The 22,373-nt window shown below is 50.3% G+C and overlaps 1 protein-coding gene across 8 annotated transcripts in view; it reads right to left on the bottom strand.

The window, feature by feature from the left end:
* Positions 1 to 22,373, bottom strand: part of RPH3A (rabphilin 3A) — a 278,545-nt gene that overhangs the window by 94,295 nt on the left and 161,877 nt on the right. For 3 of the 8 annotated variants that reach the window (XM_045041384.1, XM_045041385.1, XM_045041386.1), the window contains exon 2: positions 8,522 to 8,642. The gene's annotated coding sequence lies outside the window, so the exon portion shown is untranslated. Of the gene's footprint in view, positions 1 to 8,521; positions 8,643 to 8,794; positions 9,135 to 9,175; positions 9,304 to 22,373 lie in introns of those variants that run through there. The other 5 variants (XM_045041383.1, XM_045041387.1, XM_045041382.1 and 2 more) reach the window with 5 other exon arrangements.

Genomic DNA, 22,373 nt, shown 5'->3' with positions numbered 1-22,373 from the left:
GATTGCTCTCCAAAGAGGCATGTGCTGTCCGGAAGTGGACAGGCGTCCAGACCCCTCTGCAGGTAAGACACCAATAATACGTAGGCCTGCCCGAGCCAGATAAACCCTCCCAAGGGAAAAAAAACAAATCTAAAGAAACAGCAGCAGGTCTCTTTCTGAGAGGCACAGGAGGCCTGGCATCGGTCTGAATGTTCCCTCCAGGGCTGAATCGTCTTGTTTTTGGCTTCTGGGACAAGCCAGTGCTGATGACTCCCTCTGGCCAGGGCCGGCCAGCCCTGGTGAACAACAGGACATCTGATGATCAGATGCCAAGAGCTCTTGTCTTCCTTCCTACCCAGCAGCCCTTCCCACAAGCCCCCCCCCTCCCCGCCCCTCAGACCTTTGGGAGAAGTACTTGGCCAGACATCCCTGCCCGACACGGCAGCAGCAGCCACTTTCGGGGGCTGTATCACCTTTGCCAAGTCCCAATATGTTGCTTAGCCCTGGCAGATTAATCGAGCCACCGCTCGTGGAAGAAAAAAAAAATTCTGAGCTGCTGCCTTTTCCTCTGGGGAGAGAGGGGTGGTGCATTTTAGCAAGCACGGAATGAGCATTTGCGATTTCCCTGAAAGGCCCCCGTCACTTAGCACACGCTGTCAGTCTTGCTTCTTAATCCACTGGCCCCTGGTGGCAGCCAAGGCCCCTCTCCTCATCCCCAGAATCTCAATGGCTGCACCAATGCCAAGAACAGGTCCTGTGTCCCCAGGAGTGGGCCCTGGCTCCTCCCTCAACCCACATGTGATCCGTCAGTAAGACCTGTCTGTGCTACTGCAAAATAAACATACTAGAATCTGACCACCTCCTTCCCTGCCACCACGTGGTCTGCGGCCCTGTCACTGGTCCCCGCCCTGGTCTCCTGTCTTCCACCCCTGCCTCCTGCAGTCCTTTCTCCACTAAGAAACCAAAGCAATCATTACCAAGGTTATAAATTAGATCATGGCACTTTCCTGATTAGAATCCTCCCCCCAGAGAAAATCAAATCCAGACTCCTTGCCTACACGGGCAGGTCCTGCATGACCTGGCTCCCCAGCCCCCCGGTCCCCCGGGCCCCCGACCCCCAGCCCACCTCGTCCCCTCACTTTCCACCACAATTATCTCTGCCTCTGCACTTCTGTTCCCCTGGCCTGAATCGTTCTGGCTCCTTCTGGAAACTCAACTTTCAATCCAAATGTTACCATCTCTAGAAGTTTCCCCTGGCCATCCTTTTTTTATAACAAAATTAACTTTCTTCCCCCTACCCACCACTTGTCTTTCTGTACCTTGTCATACTGTTTCCTGAAATCATCTTGTTGATGTATTGATTGGCTTTGTCCCCCAACTAGACCGTAAGCTCTAGCAGGGCAGAGAATTATGTCTCACTCACTGCTGAATCCTCAGGGCCTACAGCACTGCCTGGCACATGGTATTTGGGACTGAATTGGTAGAAACCAGCGGTTCTCAAAGTGGGGTTCCTGGAGCAGCAGCAACCACGTCGTTGGGAATGATGTGTTAGGCACGCAAATTCTTGGGCCCCGTACTGGCCCCAGTAGAATCAGAAACTGCCTTAATAGTCCTTCAGGGGATTCTGACATAGGCTCAAGAGGGAGAGCATCTGGCATAGGACCATCTACAATCTCTCACTGGATCCCCTCTTGTGGCAAATGAGCAAATAACTGGCTGGGTGGTCAGTCTTGCTGGGGGAAGGGGAGAGGAGGGGAGGGAGGAGGGAGCCTGCCCCCTGCCCTTGACTGACCATTGGCTCTGCAGACCCAGGTCACCTTCATGCCCCAGAGCCACACAGTGAATGTCAAGGGGGGGGAGGGCTACAGAAACCACGGTGTCCCTCCCCCCGAGCAGGAGAGCAGGTGACTGCCCCTCCCGTGGCCCCTCCCCCCCTGAAAGCCACGTCTCTGGTCTTGGAGAGTTCTACAAGATTCCAAGCATTTGACATAGAGGTAAAAGGACCTACTTGTCCTGGTTTGCCCGAGCCTCTTCCAGTTTGAACACACAGAGAGTCTGGCATGCCCAGAATCCTCTCTGTCCCAGGCAAACTCGATGGCTGGTCACCCTACCTGGGGCCTTGGGGACTCACAAATGCTTTCCCTTCCCAAGCCACTCGATATATCTGCACAGAGGGGATGGGGCAGGGCAGGAATGAGGAGAGGAAGAGAACAAGAGAGTGGGGAGAAGAGGGAGAGAGACAGGCAGGGAGACCGGAGAGATGGGACAAGGAAAGAGGATTTTAAAAGGGTGGAACAGATGGGCGAGGGGACAGGGGCGGTGAAAAGGGGAGAGAAATCTAGAGAGAGAGGCACTTGGGGACGCGGCGACGCTACAGTGACGGAGGAAAAAGCCAACAGGTAGAGGGGGCCGGGGACAAGGGGCAGGTGGAGGGACAGAATGCACCACACAGATGCTTCGTCGGCAGCATGTCGCGTGGAAGGCCTCCCGATAAACTTGGAGAAATCATTTCTCCTCTCAGCAGCCCCGGCATGCCGCCCCGCCATCGATGGCTGGCACCAGAACCCGCTTACATAATCTGTTCTCTACTGAAAGCTGCTTCCATTCACAAGTCGCTGCCTGTCACTGTGTAGGTGCATTAAAGAGGGAAAAAAAAGGAAAGAAAGGAAGAAAAAAAAAAAAAAGAAAGAAATAGGCAACTGAATGAACTCACTCAGATTATATTGAGAGACGAGGAGACTCTCCCCCTCTGCTCTCCAAATAAACCCTTCACATCATGCTGCCGGATGGTTTTCCTCTCGTTGATTAATAGCAGAGGGGTGGGCAAAACCCCAGCTTCCGGGGGCATATGTCATCGTGCTCCCTAACCGGATTACTGAGCCGGGGGCTGACACGGCTCCATTACAATGAGATTTAAGCATGCGTTATGTCATTAAAACTAATGACAGCGGGACAATTACTTCGAGGAAACCACGGTGCCATCGCATACGGCAGCCTGGTGCCTTGGTGCAGCTGCACCCCCCACACTTCCCTGGCCCAAACGGAAGGCCAGTTGGGCTAAGAACCAACTCTGTTCTCTCAAACCCCAAAGGCCTGGCCAGGCTAGCAGGCTGGCTGGTCGCTGCTACCTTGCCACTAAGCCATCTGATAACCTAAGCCCCCCTGGGTCCTTCCTGCCTGAGAAGGAACTGCCCCCACTGGGGTGCTCAGAGGTTAGCAGGGAATGGGGTCAACACGGCGAGATCCGGCGCGTGCTTCTGTGGGCAACAGGGATTCAGTGGCAGAAAGGACATGGCGGGTGCTGGGGAGGCAAGAGGCCTGAATAGCACCCTGTTCAGCCCCTTGGGGGATGGAGGAGGCCTGGGGAGAAAGCCTGAGGCTTGCAACACCCCAGAACTGTTGTAACTCCCACCTGTAACAGTGTTGCGCATTTCAAAACCCCTTTATCTATAGCAGGTGGAGGCTTGTGCAAACACACGTCTCAAGGCCCTGCCCTCCGAGTTTCTGATGGAGCGGGTCCAAGGTGCCCCCCCGGAATCTCCCTTGGATTCTCTTGGGCATCAAGAGCTTGCTAACCCCAGCAGAAGGTGAATCCAGCAACATTTGCCTTTCCTGCCTTTTGCCCCCTTCTTTTACCCGCAGGCTTAGTATGTGCAGGCTCCACTCCCCACCCCAAAAAAGCTCCCCCCTCACTTTTTGGAAGGGATATTTCCAACTCATCTTCAGTAAAGTATACATGACGAAGAAGGCTGGGTGTGTTATCCCATCCCAGGCATCTGCTTTTTGTCCAAGAGCAAAGGCCTGAGACAAAAAAGAAAAAAAAAAAACCCAGAAACTTAAATGATGGAATTTCGGATGTCATTTAGCTGAGTGGAAACACCCCAAAAATTTCGGATGTCATTTAGCTGACTAAGGAAGCCCTCTCTCTGTACCACCCCCCACCAAGTTTACATTTTGTAGGCAGCCACTTACTTAATCTAAGTCCCAAAAGACATTGTGTCTTTGTTACCATTTTATTCCCAATACCCACCATGGTGCCAGGCATACTATAAGCACTCAATAAATGGACAGCACTAGAGTAAGTGTCGATGATACTCCGTCAGGAGGAGACAGAGAGGCCCGTCCTTTGCCTGTAGCCGATCTGAGATGAAAGCCAAAGTCTAAACTCTGCACCAATGACTCATCATAATCAGCACACACTAAGTGCCTACTGTATGCGGACCTCTGACTCATCATAATCAGCACACACTAAGTGCCTACTGTATGCGGACCTCTGGCTTGGACCGTGGGCCAAAGATACCTCCTCAAATTGATCTGTCCCCTAGTCATCCAACTAAGGTTTCATTCATTTATTCATGCATGCATGCCTCTGTGCAAGTCACTGCTGAACAGCTGCTGTATGCTAACCTTGACTTTAAATGCTGAGATGCTGCACAGCCTTGGCCCTTAGGGATTTGGCCTGTGGCGCCTCCGGAGCCCTATGCAGGAGCACCATGGCAGGGAAGCAAGGGGAAGCTCAGTTCTCCTAGGAAAGATTCACGGGCTCTGAGCTGGTGAGTTGGAATGATTCAGCAAAAACCTCCCGAGGATTTGAAGAAACAAAAGACAGAGTAGTCAGTATGTGTATTCTCCTCCCAGACCCCCTCCTCCGGGGCAGGACCACCACACTCACAGGGCCTCTTTCCTCAGGGCTTCACAGGCTTTAAGGAAAGGAGGTCATTATGCCCATTTCACAGATGAAGAAACTGAGGTCCCGGGAGCCACCGGAAACTGCACAAAAACCACACAGAGAATAGACGGGACTGGAAGCATCCTGTTTCCAAGCCCTGTCTTCACTCCCCCAGGGCCCCAGAGCTGCACAACTGGCCCACAGGATTCACCTTCCTCTATCTCACCCCCATCCTGTTTCAGTCAGAGGTGACTTCACCACCATCACCCCTGTTGCTAACGTATGTTGCCTACTTACTTACTCCTCCCAGGCTCAGTACTAAGTACTTTGCAAGCATTAACTTTCCACAGTTTTACATTTCCTTAAGTATCCTCACTTTACAAGTGGAAAACTGAGCCTCGGGGAAGGGTAGTGACCCAACTAGAAGGATCAAAACCCAAGGGATCTATTTTCAGAGCCCACACTCTTAGCCACCATGCTGTGCAACCTTAACATACCTAACTGGGGAAACCGAGGCTCAGAGAGGTTAAGGGTCTTGCCTGAAGTCACACAGCAAGGAAGCACTGGGAGTCAGAATTCGAACTCAGGTCGTGGCTCCTCCCAGAGTCCCACCCTGCAGCCCCTCAGACAGCTAGTTAAGGAGGCAGAGCGGGGTGGGGAACAGGAAGGAGAGAGGCCTATTTCTGTGGTGCTTCCTTCACAGTCCCAGCACAGCAGGGCTCTCCGTCCTGGGTGGCAGCTGAATCATTTAAGCTCGTTGGCTCCAGCCTACCACGACTGGGTCCTGGATTTATTTTTATCCCAGGTTACAGCCACAGCACTTAACAGAAATCTACCACGCCGTTTGTTTCTCATTGCCTTCACATCAACTCCTGATTCGTCTGCATTTATGACCAGCTCCCCACTCAAAGGGGATAAAGAGCAGAAGACAGGACCATATGTCATTGTGGTTTTTATTAGAAAGTCACAAACTCTCTATGACCAGCAATGGCGGGGAGGGGGGCGGTAAATAAAGAGTAAATACCACATCTTACACGTAAACGCCCAGAGCAGCCAACCTGTCAAGAACTCACAGCCTCGGACAGGTAGCCAGGATGTATATGAGCGGTATACCTTTCCAGGCAGAGCAAGCTGGGGAGAGTGACTTCCTGGGCCACGTTTTGGAATTGCAGACTCTCTAGCTGCTGCCTCTCTCCCCCCAGCGAGAAAGGCAATGTCTGCGTTTGTCTCCACAGCTCTGCTTCCCAATCACCCGCACAGGCTAGTGCCTAGAGAGGCACCACAGAACGTCCTCCCTCCACATCCGACCAGGCGAGGTGAGCAGGGGCTGCCAGAGCTGGGAGTAAAGGGATGATGTCTTGTCTTCATGACGGTCGATTTCTATGTTGCTCTGCCGTGATTTCCTGTGTGGTCTTAGACAAGCCACTTTCCCTCTCTGGGCCCCCTTGAAGGGGTTAGACTAGATCAGAGATTCCAAACCTGAGGTGCTCAGACGGGCATTAGGGAGGCTCCACGGATCCCCGGGTGTTGTGTGTTTGTGGGAATCTGCATCTTTTTTGAGTGGAGGCTCTCAAAGGGGTCCTGGCTGCCACCCCTGGAATAAGTCTCTACAGAGCCTTCAAATGCTGCAATATCTGTACGTCTACATATCTGAGACCACAAATAAAGCAGACTCCTCTCCAGCTGAGCACAAGATTCTAGGAACCTAGTGAAGTTCTCACAGGAGACCCCCGTCCCGGCTCACCCCAAACAGGACCTCCTTGACACATGTGATAAATTCCCAAACACAGCACAAACCCTTCCTAGAAGCCAGCCTGCACATACACTCCTAATACACAGCCACAGAGCTGGAAGGAACCGGAAGGAGCTCTGGAGTCACCTAGACCAGGTGCCTCACTGCACATACAGGGAAACTGAGGCCCAGAAAGGGGAGGCAGGGCTGGGGCTGGAACCCAGGTCTCCTGGTCCAAGTCCAAGCCTCTTTCCAGAAGCTTCTGTCTCCCTTTCCCTGGTGCACCACAATGCACCATTTCAAATGTGATGGGGGAGGAGGGAGGGCAGCCTTTTGGATGTTAGCCACCCCCAAGGAAATAAGGCTGAGAAGCAGCAAGGAGATGTTTTCAAAGCACCCACATGTTAAAAAACCCAGTCCCAGCTACCTCAGCTGGGCTAGCATCCATGTTCTGCCTGGCTGAACTGGTTGTTAAAACACTGAAACACTCCTGTACTAGATGGTGATGTTGCACTGAGGCCCCTGTGGCTCCCCTGATACTCTCCCAGTTCTCCCCAAACCTCTCCATAATCCAGCAATTAAAGGGTTAACACCCAGCACACTAGGGAACCCCCACTCCAGGGCCCCAGCCATTGCCCGGTTTGCCCAGTGATTGCCGAAGTTCAATATTTTAAATTTCACCCGTGGCCAGACCTTGCGGCTCCTCATCTGAACCAAATTTCTTCACGTCAATCATCACACTTGAGGCTTCCTGGGGAGGAAGCTAAGGCAACTTCCTCCTCAGAAGCGTGGGATTTGGCGGACCGAGTCTTTGACACTAACCACTGAACAGCCACCCCCGCTGCCTGATACGCTCTACCTGAGCAGGCACAGGTCCCAGGATTCTGGCGTCCCCACTTGGCTCTGGGGCTAGAGATAATCACTGAGTGGGCCCTGCCTCCATTTCAGGCTTGCCAGTCTCCGGGGCTGATGTTTTATTCCTCCCACCACCGAGAACAAGAACCTACAGAGAAATCCTTGGGGGTACAGAAGACTGAAGTGGCCCCTGGGATAATAGTGAAGATGCTAAAAATAAGGACATTCACTTCCAGAAAGGTAGATGTAATCTAAGCAGAAAGCAAAGAGAAATCTCCTTTTGATGGGCCACAGATCAGCACCAAAGGCATTTTAAAATTAAATGTGAGTTTCTGGATTCAGTTACAAGAAACCTCAACTTCCCACTCACTAACAGGTTGGCGCAGGCTTATCCCATCAGGATCTCAGATAAAGAAACTAGATCGGGGTTTGGTCTGCTCTGGAACAGATCCGAAGCCGGAAACTGGAGTCTTTCCCCAGAACCTGAACAAACCCTCTTCCCTTCTTTGCCTACTCTGAGACAAGCTCAGGATGGAGTCCCCCGGGCTGGTGCCAGGACGCCCCCCCCCACACAATCACTTACAGGTTACACCACCTGTGAAAATAAAACATCGTCTGCTCAGCAGGCTGCTGGCTGCCCTCCTCTGGCCTGCCTGACCGCTCAATTCCAAGCAAAATGTAGTCCTTTCATGGCTCCCAGATCGCCCATCTCAGGAAGCTTAGAACAGCCAAGCTTGCAAAAATCACTACAGTTGAATTATTCAGCTGTACCTGGGAGACGGTAGCTTCTGGGCTCTGTCCTGCACAAGCCTCACCTCGTGTGCCTAGGTGACCCTCAGCAAGGGTTAACCTTTCAGCCTCAGGTGAGCCTTTCCCCTCCAGGGCCAAGGTGCCCACCCACTGGATCAGAACACTCAGAGACCCTCCATACAGGCTAGCCATCCCATGAAGGGTTAATCCACCCAGAGACCTGCTGGCTACTTTCAATAGCTTCTGCTGCAAGGGAGAGGGTAAAAATTGGGCAGAAGCCACAATTTTGATCGCATTGCCTAAAACAGGAGCGCATTTTACCCCCTCCCTGGGCACCGAGCCAAAATCTCATTTAGCTTTGGGGTGCCGCTTAGGTGATCAAACACTGCAGAATGTGGGCAAATAAATGTGGTCATTTCTCAACACTCCTCCCCCCCCCCCACCCTCTATCCCACCAGCTCATGTACACTCCTCATCCCCACTGGGATCCCAATACCCCCTAGCCCGTTTACACAATTGAGAAGAATAGCACTTACCACCACACCAGAGGATTGCAGAGGGAATGGGTGAGCCAAATTCTTGCCAACTCCTCCCTTCCCTGCCGGGTGGGAAGATGCTAACTCCCGATGACTTGATTTGAAAGCTCAGCGGAGGTACCTGAAAGAAAATTGTTCATTTGATTCCCCTACTCTTCCCAAAAGAAAATCAAAGCACCAACACACACACACACACACACACACACACACACACACACACACACACACCCCAACGACCCCTAAATCATGCAGGACCAAGACGAAAAGAAATACCACTGCCAGAAGAAGAGAAAACTCAGACCAGTCAGTGGACAAGGCAAAGACAGTGGCTCCCTCGGACTGCCCTCCACATGGATGAAGGTTTTTCGCTCCGAGCCCTCTCCCCCACCCCCCCCTTCCTCTCTATTTCCCTTTCTCTCTGTCGTCCGCGTCCGCGTAGGCAACTCCGGGCTGCTGGCAGTAGACGAATCAATTGCTTCTCCAGTGCCTGAATCAGTGGCAGCTGCCACCACTGCTGCAAAACCCTGTGTGAGCGAGGGAGGGGGCAGAAGCTTCCCGGCGCAGGGGGAACCGAGCCGCCCTCCCACCCGTGATTTATGTGTGAGGTGCCTGGAGAAAGAAAGGTGGGAAGCCAGGAGGAGAGGTTGGGCGCACCAGAGATCCCCGCTGGTCGAACCGGCAATCAGGAGATTGGCGATCAGCACCGCGGACAGCGCTAAGATGCGGCGGGCGGCGGAGGGATGGGCGGGAAGCGAACCCTCAGGCGGCGAAGTTAAGTTATTGGATGGTTAGAGCAGAGAAGGGGGAGTAGTGGGAGGCGGGAGGACGGGACTTCTCCACATCACCACACACGCCCCCAGACCTTCATTGCTCCTCTCTGCCGGAAAGAGTTTGACCCCAGTGTGGGAGCCTCCACGTGGTTTTTACCCCCCAAAACTCAGCCCAGCTGACCTGTCCTCACCCACATTACTTTGGATTTCTGACCTGCATCTTGAATGCCTCAGAATTCAGAGCATGAAAGGCTTAGCAAACGTACATTTCTAAGGGGATTAGTTGAAAACGCATTTGACAGATTTCTGGGAACCAGTTCTAGCCCCCATACAACCCTGGGAAAGTCATTTAATGTCTCTAAGTTCCAACTGTAACATGAGGATATGACTCCCCAATTTTCCTAAACATAAAAAGCAACATGAAGAACATCAAAGTTGTGGGCTGCCAGGATCCCATAATCCATAAACTGTCCTGCAACTCAAATGTCTTGACAGAGGGAGAAAGGATGTGCCCAGGATGTGCCAGGCCTCACCTTTCAGCATGTGGTGTGGGCGGGATGAACTTGGGAGATTATAGGAGGTCTAAATCGTGCAACTGAGCCTCCCCCAAAGACCCATCCACAACAGATCTGAAGCGAAATCCAGAAACAAGAAAATAAAATCATTAGAAGGAGAAACACAGGGGCACCTGGGTGGCTCAGTCGGTTGTTTCCGACTCTTGATTTCAACTCGGATCATGACCTCGAGCCCCACATCAGGCTCTGCACTGACAGCTCAGAGCCTACTTGGGATTCTTTCTCTCTCTGCATCTTCCCTGCTCTCTCTCTCAAAATAAATAAACACACAAAAAAATTATATTAAAAAGGAGAAATATACAGAGAAAAATTTATTCCCATAGCTTCCAGTGTTCCAGATCTCAAGGGCCCTATTCCTGCTTACTACGGGAAAAGGAAAGGCTATCTCAAGCAGACCAAGATCTGTTTAGAACAGCGAAGTGAAGAAGAACCCTCTCTACTGGGGACCCTTCTAAAGTGTCCCACTCAGATGGCCCAGACTGAACTACCACATTTGTCACTTAATTCTCCCCTTGAAAGGTAAGGCTTAAAATATCAGAGTTTTAGAGATCATTTGGAGCTTCACTTTATAGATGATCATGATCATAATGATCACAATGATGGTGATGATGATGATGGTGGTGGTGGTGACCTTGATGGTGATGATGGTGATGGTGGTGATGATGATGATGGTGGTGATTATAGTGGCAGCGGTAGCAACGGCAGCTATCATTTATTTTATTTATTTATTTATTTATTTTTTAAATTTTTTTTTCAATGTTTATTTATTTTTGGGACAGAGAGAGACAGAGCATGAATGGGGGAGGGGCAGAGAGAGAGAGGGAGACACAGAATCGGAAGCAGCCTCCAGGCTCTGAGCCATCAGCCCAGAGCCCGACGTGGGGCTCGAACTCACGGACCGCGAGATCGTGACCTCGCTGAAGTCGGACGCTTAACCGACTGCGCCACCCAGGCGCCCCAGCAGCTATCATTTATTAAGAACGGACGATGCACCAGTCATTCTGCTACAAAGTTGACATGTATCATCTCCTTCAATCCTCACCATGACCCCTTTGAGGGTATTATTACTCCCACTTTAAAGATGAGGAAACAGAGCCTCAAGAAATTAAGTCCCTTGCATAAGGTTACACAGTAAGTGGCAGACACAGAATCCAAACCCAGGGTTGTTTGATTCCAAAGCCCATGCTGCAAAATGACTCTCTCACAGTCAAGTTCAAATACATTCTATGGTTTTTTTGGCAGGATCTCACTGAATCTTTGCTGGGAAGACCCGATGACACAAGTTCAATCCCCTCACTTTACACATGGGGAAAGTGAGGACCAGGGAGAGGCAGGAAGTTGCTCAGACACAAACAGCTAGGAAGTTGCAGAGATGGGTCTGGAACTTAGGCCTTTCAGGTACCAGGGCCTATGTTCCAGCACCTAGGACAGCGCCCGGCACATAGTAGGCCCTCAATAAACATCTGAAGAGTGATCCAAAAAGATGGGGATTAAAGTCACACAGGACACTGGTGGTAGAATCAGGACCCAATATTTCCCAGGTCTTTTGCCTCCTGGTCCCAAGGAATAGTCTACCCTACCTCACAGCTTCCTTGGGAATTAGGTACATATTCTGAAGGGTCTGTCTCTAATTCAGATCTCCCTGAGGAAATGAAAATAGCTACCACCTGCTAAATTCTTAGACACCTACTGTGCACTATGCTAAGCACTTTACACTTTACACTCCAGCTTACACAAGTGCGTGAGGTGAGTGCTATTTATTTATTATCCATTTTAAGATGAAAAGACTGAGGCTCAAGCAGGTGGAATGAAACCCCAAAGCTCACAGTTAGACAGTGGCAGAGGCAGGGTTGCAATCCTAGGTCTGTCTGACTTCAAGGCCTGTGTTTGTGCCACCCTGTTAGTTTTTTTTCCTCAAACTGGGCCCCCTGGAGGCCCCTGAGGGAGTGAAAAGGAGGCCTGAGTTGCCCCCCACATACATCCTGGTTTCAACTAGAGCAGCTGTGCTTTTAAGTATTTTGCATACTGGGCACCTGCCCAAGCCTTCACTGAAACACAGGGCTTTGCAGCAAATTTTAAAAACGATAATATGGTTGAAACCAGAGCTCTGCACCTTTCCTGATGACCACGCCATCTAGGAACTAGCCCCACTTTCTCTGGGGATTTTGCCCCAGCCTCCGCGCTGCGCTGGTCACCATCTCTAAACCCTTATTCTGTTCTGGGAGCTCCTGGAGAGCTCTTAGTTCAAAGAACCAGCTTCTGCTTTAAGTTCCGACAGATCTGCAGCAGGGAGGTACCTCGAAACCAGACAGCTCAAGGCTCAGCCCAGCCAGGCTCTGATCCTCTCACGAATGGAGCACTGCCATGCGATTTCTCAGAGTCCCAGATTGAGCAAGCTGTCCCGTCCTGTCCTTGCTCTGCTGGGGCCAGAGGCAGCCCACCAAGCCTCTCAGTCACCCCCAGGGGGGGATGGGCAATGATGATGATGGTGACAACTATAACCACAAAAGCTACCCACTATGTTTTGGGAGATTCATGGGCACCACCCAGGTTGTTCATGCTCACAACAAGCCTAGGGGTTAGGGTGGTTATAGTTTTATTTCCATTTGACAAGTGAGAACACTAAGATTTGGATGCCTAAAGCAACTAGCTTGAGGCCACTTCCTTCAGAAGTGGAATTGGGATTTGAACAGAGGCCCTTGGAGTTCATAACTATTATGCTACATGGCATCCCTAATTATAATGATCTCTCCCATTTATTTTTGGTGTTTATTATTCACCCAGCGACATGCTTTATCACTCCAACACTATCCATCACTTAGTACAGTGAAGTGTTACCCATCTTAGAGATGAGGAAATTAGACACAGAGAGGTCAGGTGACCTGCCCGAGGTAACACAGCTAGGAAGAGGGGGAAGCTCAGGGTGTGAATCTAAGTACTTTCAGGCCCCAGTGTGATGTACTGTCTCCCAGCAAGACGGGCAACCAATGCTCCCATTTTACTTGGCAAGTGGGGCAGAATAACGGCCCCCAAAGATGCCCACGTCCTAATCCTCACAAGTGGTGAGTTTGTTGCCTTATGAGGCGAACGAGACTCTACAGGTACGATTAAGTTAAGGATCTTGAGATGGAGAGATTATCCCGGGTCATCTGGGTGGATACAATGTGATCACAAGAATCCTCATAAGGTAAAAAGGGAGGAGGAGGGTGGGGGTGATATTGGAGTGTAGGATTGAGAGAGAGAGGGAGAGAGAGAGAGAGAGATGAAGGTGATAAAATGCTGGCCTTGACGTTGGAGGAAGGGGCCACAAGCCAAGGAATGAGGACAGCCTCTACAAGCTGGAAAAGGCAAGGAAACAGATCCACGCCCCCGTCCCGCCCCACCCGAGCCTCCAAAAAGAGCACAGCCCTTCCCACACGTTGATTTCAGGACTTCTGACATCCGGAGCTATAAGATAATAAATCTGTGTTGTTTTAAGCCACTTGGTTTGTTGCCACCTTTACAGCAGCCACAGGGAACCAATAAGGCCTGTCTGCCAGAGGGGCCTACGATGAGAAGTCCACAGCAAGCAGCCGTAGGAATCACGACTGGGCCAGAGGACCCAGTGCTTCACTCATAACACAGCCGTTCTAAACAATACGGTGCGCGCGCATGTATGTGTGCGTGTCTGCGTGTGCACACGCATCTGCACACACGTGCACACGGATGGAGGCCCTGCAACAGAAAGGACTCGACCTCAGGGCGCCAGCCCGACCGCCAGGCCCTGTCGCCGGATGGCACTACCGGGGCACGCGGCGCTTTATTCACTCCCTCCTTCTCTTTGTGAGCCCCTGGGGAAATGCCATCACCAGGAACACAAAAGGGAAGAAATGTCACAGGGCAGCTTTCCAGGAGCACAACTCACCACCAGGGATCAGTCAAAGACAAAACAAGTGAACGGAACAGAGAGACAGGAGAGCAAGAAGAAGTGAGAGAGAGAATTGCTGGGTCCCTGAGACCAGCCTATGTTCCCCGACAGATCCCTTCCCACCGAGAAAAGAGGCAAGTCTTGGGGAAGTGCATTAGCCCCCTTAGGAGAAAAGAGGGTAATTATGGAGACGATACTGCAGGACTTGGCCAGGCAAGCTTTTATGACAAGTCAACAAGTATTACTTATTAATCAGTCAGTTCGGTGTTACCAGCAAGGTACCGCGAGGGGTGAAAGGAGCCTGGGCTTGCCTTCCGGTGCTCTGAGCTTGATTCTTGGCTCTCCCACTCACCGGCTGTGTGACCTTGGGCACGTCGGCTGCACGCTCTGTGCCTCAGTTTCCTCAACGGTAAGATGGAACTATGATACCTTCCTCACCCACTTACCAGCATGGGCAGGACGTTTCGTTGAGCTAATGGACACAAACGAGTGTCCCTTTCTTCCTCAACGAGTCTAGTTAAGCATCCAGCCCGGAATTACCATAGGTGCTGGAGAAAGGGCATTGGCAGAGACAGAGTGATCGAACGGTTACAAGGGTAAGGCTGCCTAGCTTCCAGGCTGACTTCACTACATACACACTGTGGCCTGGAGGAAGTTGCTAAACCTCTCTGTGCCTCAGTGTCCCCATCTGTAAAGTGGGGGATCATAACTGTACCTCCTCACATGGTTGTCATTGGGATCCCATGAGAAAATATACGTAGAAGCACATAGAATGGTGCCTGGGTTATGGGAAGCCCTATGTGTATCATTTTTATTCATTACTTTCATTATTGGGATGATTATTATTGACGAGATGCATTTTCCAAAGGGTGATACACGTTGGACTGAAATGCAAAAGATGATGTTAGGTGATATGAGGATACGTATTTTTTTTAAGGTTTGAACGTTACATATGTTTTTTATTTTTTTTAAGTCTACTTATTTTATATTTTGAGAGAGAGAGAGCAGGGGAGGGGCAGAGAGAGAGGGAGAGAGAGAGAATCTCAAGCAGGCTCCATGCTGTCAGCATAGAGCCCAATGCGGGGTTTGAACTCATGAACCATAAGATTATGGCCTGAGCATGGGGCGCCTGGGTGGCTCAGTCGGTTAAGTGCCCAACTTTGGCTCAGGTCATGATCTCACAGTGTGTGATTTTGAGCCCCACAGGGGGCTCACTGCTGTCCTGCCAGCACAGAGCCTGCTTTGGATCCTCTGCCCCCCTCGCTCTGCCCCTCCCCTGCTCATTCTCTCTCTCTCTCTCTTTCTCTCTCTCTCTCTCTCAAAATAAATAAATAAACTTAAAAAAAAAAAAAGAGTTGGACGCTTAACCGACTGAGCCACCCAGGTGCCCTGTTACATATGTATTTTAAGGTGCATTAGAAAAATATTATATTTCCATTTCCAGTAGCAACATAACATTTTCTGGTAAACAAATGTACTTAAGTTGATATAGCACAGGGCAAAACTAAGTTGGCTTTTCTTTTTTCTTTCCAGCACGTTGATGGCATTATCTGCCCTGAAATCAGCCCTCTAGGTGTGCTGGGTTCACCTGCCTCCCCTCCCCTTAGTGACTGCATCTCTCAGAGGGCAGCTGTAGTTATTCCAATAAATCCAGAAGCAAAGTCTTACGCCAAGAAAATAAGGGAAGAATTTACTATCCTCCCTTTCCCAGGTCCCCTCCAGAATCTGCTTCTGGTCTATAAAGAAGAAATAACTAACAGTTGCTGAAGGGCGACCGTATGTGTGTCCCTCACCTGAGCTCCTGCAATACAGCTAACCCTCTCCCCGGGTCCAGCCCACGTAACCAGCCCTCCCATCACACTGGATATTCCGAGAACCGGCTCAGTCTTGTGCATCTCTGAGCTCTTGGGGCCCAGAACCGACTTGATGTCTGATCAATGCTGAGTAAGTAAATCACCAGAACTATTGATGCCTATTTCTCTCACCTTACTGTAATCTCGGGCAGGGGGAATGTGACCAGCCGAAACCGCGTGCGTAGTTATGAACGGACTATGTCAGCGGTTCACGGGATCCCGCAAGGAGTCCCGTGTCTTCGAAAGGAACAACTTTACGAAGACCTGGGCCAGGTCATCATCCCAGATGATCAGCTCCAGAGTTGCTGGCCACAGGGAGAGAGCTTGAGCTGGTCGCATTTGGGCAAGTGGGGAAAGGAGTAGAGAGAGGAAACGCTGCTTGAGAAAAAAGCTTGGGCATCCGGACACCCATCAAGGCATTAAGGATGGAGGAGGCTAACGTTTGATGGGGGAATCTACATTTCCAAACGTAGCTTTAAAAGCTGTGACGAAAAAGGAATGAGTCCAGAATGAGGGGGTGGTAGGCACGTGACTGGAGGAGGCGAGGTCAGGAGACGCAGAGCTATTTCCTGTTAGGTCTTTCAAAGCACTCCTCCAAGAAGACCCTCTGGCTTTTCCCTGCAATGAACAAACCAGATTCCTCAATTCGGTTGCCCTTCTGTCAACATCTCCTGATCATCGGCTAGTGGTGGGAGGGAGCGGAGTGAGAGCTGGCCCCTCATTTAGTGGCTGAGCTACTCACCAAGCTCCTAGGAGAATGGTTGAAAGGGAGTTGGCTTTGAGCCTCACCTCTTCTACTCACTGGCTGTGTGACCTTGGGCAAGTCACTACACCTCTCTGAGCCTTAGCATCCTCGTCTGTAAAATGGGATAAGAGTAATACCGACATCATTAGTTTATGGGATCATTCAATGAGATAAAACATGTAAAAGGCTTGATATAGTCTTTAAAGTGCCTGGCACATAGTAAGTGCTCAACAAATCAGTTGCTGTTGTTACTTTATTATTATTTTTTAAGTTTATTTATTCATTTTGAGAGAGAGAGTGCAAGTGAGAGAGGGGCAGAGAGAGAGAGAGAGAGAGAGAGAGAGAGAGAGAGAGAGAGAATCCCAAGCAGGCTCCAAACTGTCAGCGTGGAGCCCGATGCGGGGCTTGAACCCACAAAACGCGAGATCGTGACCTGAGCTGAAACCAAGAGTCAGACACTCAACCGACTGAGCCACCCAGGCGTCCCTATTACTTTATTATTATTAGTCATCATCATTATCATCATTCATTCGTTTTTTATCATTACCGTCTGCCAGATGCTGGGGCTACTCTGAAATGAATAAGACTCCACCCCTCCACACAGGCCAATGGGAGGGAGAAGAAAGAGACCCCCAAATGATAAAAGAGAGTGGCGACCACTGTAAGAGAGCCACGAGAAGCATGCCATGGGGAAGACACATATATTTGCGATGCGAGTGCGGTGTGGAGTGGAGGAACAAGGCTACCTCTGCGAGAGGTAGAGGGAGACCTCGGGAAGTGGGTGGGTGGCGGGTGGCAGGGGGCACGCCGCGTGCCCAACCTCTCAGTGCCCCGAATGTTTCTCCCTCCCTACTCCAGCCCTTGCTCCAACATCTGGGGACCATCTTTCCTCCAAGGAGATTTCTCAACATCACACTTATGTAATCCTAACATGACACGACAGATATCCAGCAGACTTGAAAAAAGAGAGGCTAGCTCTCCCCATGAATCTCATTTGGCTAAGCAGGCAAGGCAGTGAAAAGTGGCGTAGAAATGGCGGGGGACCAGCTTGCAGGCAGCGGACTAGTGGTCAGATTAGCTGGCGGGTAGAAGTAAATTGTCACAGCCTACCCAGAGGGTGACGTAGTCCTACATGGCCAAAACCTTAACAATTATATACGCTTAACCATCTGACCCATTAGACTCTCTTGAGGAATTTAACCGAAGGAAATAATTACATGTGTAGACAAAGACTGACATCACGGCGTCACTTATAATAGTAATAGACTGGAAACAACGTGAATGCCCAGGAAGAGGAGGGTCATTTAAATAAACTGTGACACAGTCCGTATCAGCAGAAGTGAAACAGCCCCATGCTGTCAGAGTCTTGATGTAACCCTGTCTCCGTATTTAAAAAAAACCTACAAAATTGTATATGTAGTTTGAGCCCACTAATACTGGGCTCAATTGGGTCCCTGGGAAGACAGAAATGCAGAAAAGACCCTTCTGCATGCAGCTCCTATCCCTTCTTCAAAGTCATTCATTTAGTCACTCAACAAACATAAGCTAAGGACGGCCTTACATGCCACATGCTAGGGATACAGAAGGACGCAAATGTGATATCATCCCTTCTTTGGCCAAGTTCACGTCCTTCAGGGAGATCTCTCTGATTATACCAGTCCAGACTGAGGTTCCTCTTTCTTGATCCCTGGTGGTCCCCCTAGAACTTATGAAGGATTTCCCAAGACATCAGTTAACTTCCTTACATGCAGGATATTGTCTCATACTTACAGCATCCCTGGAGAGTAAATCCTAGGATTGATCTCCATTTCCCAGATGAGAAAACTGAGGCTCAGACAGAATAAAATACTTGTTCAGACTCACACATCACCACATGACCAAGCAGGGACTCAACCCACGCCTGTCCGACACCAGACCCTACGCCCTTAATTAAGCGCCGTGTTTGTGCCAAACAAACACTTAAGGACTTGCTTGGGGCCGACACAGGGCACCTGTCTGCGCTCCCAAGACACTTTTCTGACTCCTCCCGACACAGCTGGACCCTCCTCTTCTCTGCCCCCAGTGCACATAATTCAGTCACCGTAACAGCCTGTCTCCTACCATGATCCCCAGTGTGGGGAGGGGGAAACCTCTGACCATCCTAAATTGCACGTCTAGTTACCATAAATGGTTCGTGCCAGTAGCGAATGGGATTCTCTAAGGAGCCCCATGCCTTCTGGATAGTGCTATCCATGCACAAGGTTAGAAGGACATAGACTAGACCATCAGTCTAGTCTCATTCAGAAGATGAGTGTCAGAATTGCTAGCTACAGCCTAACAGTTCCTAAGGACAGGGCACCCCATCTGTCTCTTATGTCCCTCACACAGGGTCTGGCACAGGATAAATACCAAATAAAAAGTGGCTACATGAATGAATGAATGAATGAATGAATGAATGGAAAGGGGCACCATTTTTGCCAGCCATTTATCTCCTGGATGAAAGGTTCTTCCTCTGGGCTGGATGCCTACAGTTCGCTGAGCCTTACACCATCATTACCACACCCAGGAAACTGCAAAGAATTTGGGCAGATATTCAGGCCACCCGTGCACTCACGGCCCCTCTCGTGGCCCCAACCACATGGAAGAGGAGTCTTGGAGAAGGAGATGAGGAATGAAGGCTGCATATCCCCTGCCGGAGCTGATGCTTCTAAAGCTGCAGCCCCATGGAACGCTCCTGCTCACCCAGACAGCAAACCCAGGAACCTCGCACCAGCCCTCTCGAGCACAGGAACCAAAAGAGAGAAAAAGCCTCAGGGGACACAAGTCTGGCTGCATTTGAAAATGCCTACTGGTTTTTCCGGGAAACCAGATAAGTTCCAGAGGGTACTTTTCATAAGCATTTGTATGCCATTCTCAAGCTAACCTTGAGGGGCAGCAAAACAAGATCGTTTCTCCTCATTGACGTATCCTGATAGTCCCCTAATTCATTGCAGGAAAAGGAAGCAGAGGTTCTCAGCCTCTCTATCCTCCTGTAAAATGTTTATAAGGATGAAAGGGGATTGAAACACATGAAAGGGGGCCGCTGGATGGCTCAGTCGGCTAAGTGTCCGACTTGGGCTCAGGTCATGACCTCTCGGTTCGTGGGTTCGAGCCCCATGTCAGGCTCTGCACTGGCAGTGATATTCTTTCTCTCCCTCTCTCTCTGCCCCTCCCTCGCTCTCTCAAAATAAATAAATTTTTTAAAAACTTAAAAAAGGGGCGCCTGGGTGGCTCAGTCGGTTAAGCGTCCGACTTCAGCTCAGGTCACGATCTCACGGCCTGTGAGTTCGAGCCCCGCGTCGGGCTCTGGGCTGATGGCTCGGAGCCTGGAGCCTGCTTCCGATTCTGTGTCTCCCTCTCTCTCTGCCCCTCTCCCGTTCATGCTCTGTCTCTCTCTGTCTCAAAAATAAATAAACGTTAAAAAAAAAAACTTAAAAAAAAAAACTTAAAAAAAAAAAAAGAAAGAAACCCATGGAAGGACCCAGCACAGAGCTCAACAGCTAGAAAGCAATTCAGCAAATGTCTATTCCATCTGAAGGCAACAACAATCACCACGAACACGCCAATGTTATCCGGAAGAAATACCACTTTCCAGTCTAGCAGGATAACATCTATCAGCCCGTCCCTCTCAAAACACTAGAAAGAACGGATGCAGGACAAGAAGGTTTTGAAGGAAGAAGGGGGAAAATTAGGGATCGTGAGGGGTTTTCTCAGACATCAAAGTGGTCCCCAAGAAGAGAAGATACGGGTACTGGACACACAGAAGGGAGTAAAAGGGATACAGACAAGGAATAAAAGAAAGCGAAGACATAGTAAAGGAAGGTTGTGCTAATTTCACTGACGACCTCTGAGCACAGCGAACGACGTGAGATGCAGCGTCAGAAGACCTGGGTAATAACCAGCACGTATTCGGGGAGATCCTCAACGGGATCTCACGGAATCCGGCGTCCGGCCTCCCAGCCACCATCACCTCTCACCTGGACAACAGCAGTCACCTCCGCCAGCGAATGCCATCTCTCTACAATACATTCGCTGCACGTGACCGGTGGTATAGCCCGAAAATCAAACCAGGACCTACCATCCCTTCCCTTGAAACCCTCTCCGGGCTCTCCCCGTTGCACTTTTTTTTTTTAAAGGTTTTACCTAGCCCCCCTCTCCTCTTTTGCCCTGGCTCCTACCACCCTCCCTTTTCTCCCTACGCTCCAGCCTCACGCCTTTGCTCTGTTATCAAACACCTAAGCTTGTCTCACCTCAGGCCCTTTGCACCAGCCATTCCTTCTGCTGGACTGGACTTCCTCCTGTTCTTTGCACGGTGAGTTCTCTTTTTGTCATTCATGTCCTAGCTTAGGTCACCTCCTCAGAGAGGCCTTCTCTGATCACCCCTCCCTCATTGCCTATCTTAGTTTTCTGCATAAGTCGCCACTTAATGGTTTACTATTTATTCAGAGAGATGGATAGAGTCTGTTTCTCTTACTACGACGTAAGTTCCATGAGATCAGACACCTAATACTCTGTCACAGCTGTATCCCAGGGCCTAGAGTAGTGTCTAATATACAACAGGCGCTCAACAAAAATGCATTGGATGGATGGGTGGCAGATGTATCCAAAACCAAGATATGAAATTTAGCCAGACCTCATATGATACGGCAGATGTCCATCATAAGCCAAGTTTTCTCCGTGTCTCTGAGAGGCCCCAGGGTATTTCTTTGCTCTGCTTGCCTATCTCTTGACTCTTTCTTTCTTTTAAAATACCCTTTTTACGGGCTCTGTGCTGACAGCTCAGAGCTGGGAGCCTGCTTCAGATTCTGTGTCTCCCTCCCTCTCTGCCCCTCCCCTGCTTGCACTCTCTCTGTCTCTGTCTCTCTTTCTCAAAAATAAGCATTAAAAAATTTTAAGACCCTTTTTATTTTGTAATGATTTCAGGTTTACAGAAAAGCTGAGTCCCCCATACCCTTTGTCCATCTTCTCCTAATGTTAACATCTTACGTTACCATGGTACCTTTGTCGAAACTAAGAAATTAGCGTTGGTACAATACCGTTAACTGACTTCCTTTGGATTTCGCCAATAGCTTTTTTGGTTGCTCTAGGCTCTGACGTTGCCTTCAGCCATCACATCTCTTAGCGTCCTCCAATCTGTGACAGTTCCTCAGTCTTTCCTCGTTTCATGACCTTGACACTTTTGAGGAGTACTGGTCAGGTATTTTGTGGAATGCCCCCCCACCCCAGTTTGAGCTTGTCTGATGATTCTCAGGATTAGCCTGGAGTTGTGGATTTGGGGAGAAGACTCCCACGGAGGTGAATGCCCTTCTCATCACCTCCCATCGATGGGGGGGGGGGATGGGGAGGGAGTCCATAATGTCAACGTGACTATGTCTCTTTCCCAGCCACATTCTTCAGACTTGCAATGATCTGAGTCTTTCTGGCCAGCATGGCTGTCCCTCTACCATCTGAGCACAGGCTCTGTCACTCTGGATTCATCGGCTCAGCAGTGCCCCTGCGTGGGGGGCAGGGTCACACCAGACAAACAGAGAGAACCAGAGGGGCAGCAGGTTCTTTTGGGGGGGGGGTGTTGGTTTCCTACAGCCGCTGTGACAAATTACCACCAACTGGATGGCCCGAACAACAGATCGACTCCCCCACGGCTCTGAAGGCTGGAAGTCCAAAATCAAGGTGTCGTGAGAGGGCCACGCTCTCTCTTGAAGGCCAGAGGGAAGAGTCTGCTCCATGCCTCGTTTCTAGCTTCTGGTGCCTGCCGACAGACCTTGGTGACCCTGGCCGGGTGCACCGCTCCCGACATCACATGGCCTCCCCCTATCTCTTCTGCCTCTGTATCTTCCTCTCTTCCTCCAGTAAGAACACCAGCATATTGGATTTAGGGCCCACCCACCCTAACCCAGTATGACCTCATCTTAACCTAGCTAATTATATCTGCAAAGACCCTATTTCTAAATAAGGTTATGTTCTGAGGCTCCACGTGGGCACGA

The sequence above is a fragment of the Felis catus genome, chromosome D3 (genome assembly GCF_018350175.1).
Source record: "Felis catus isolate Fca126 chromosome D3, F.catus_Fca126_mat1.0, whole genome shotgun sequence".
In the NCBI taxonomy this organism is placed as follows: domain Eukaryota; kingdom Metazoa; phylum Chordata; class Mammalia; order Carnivora; family Felidae; genus Felis; species Felis catus.
This window is presented reverse-complemented; position numbering and strand designations above follow the sequence as displayed.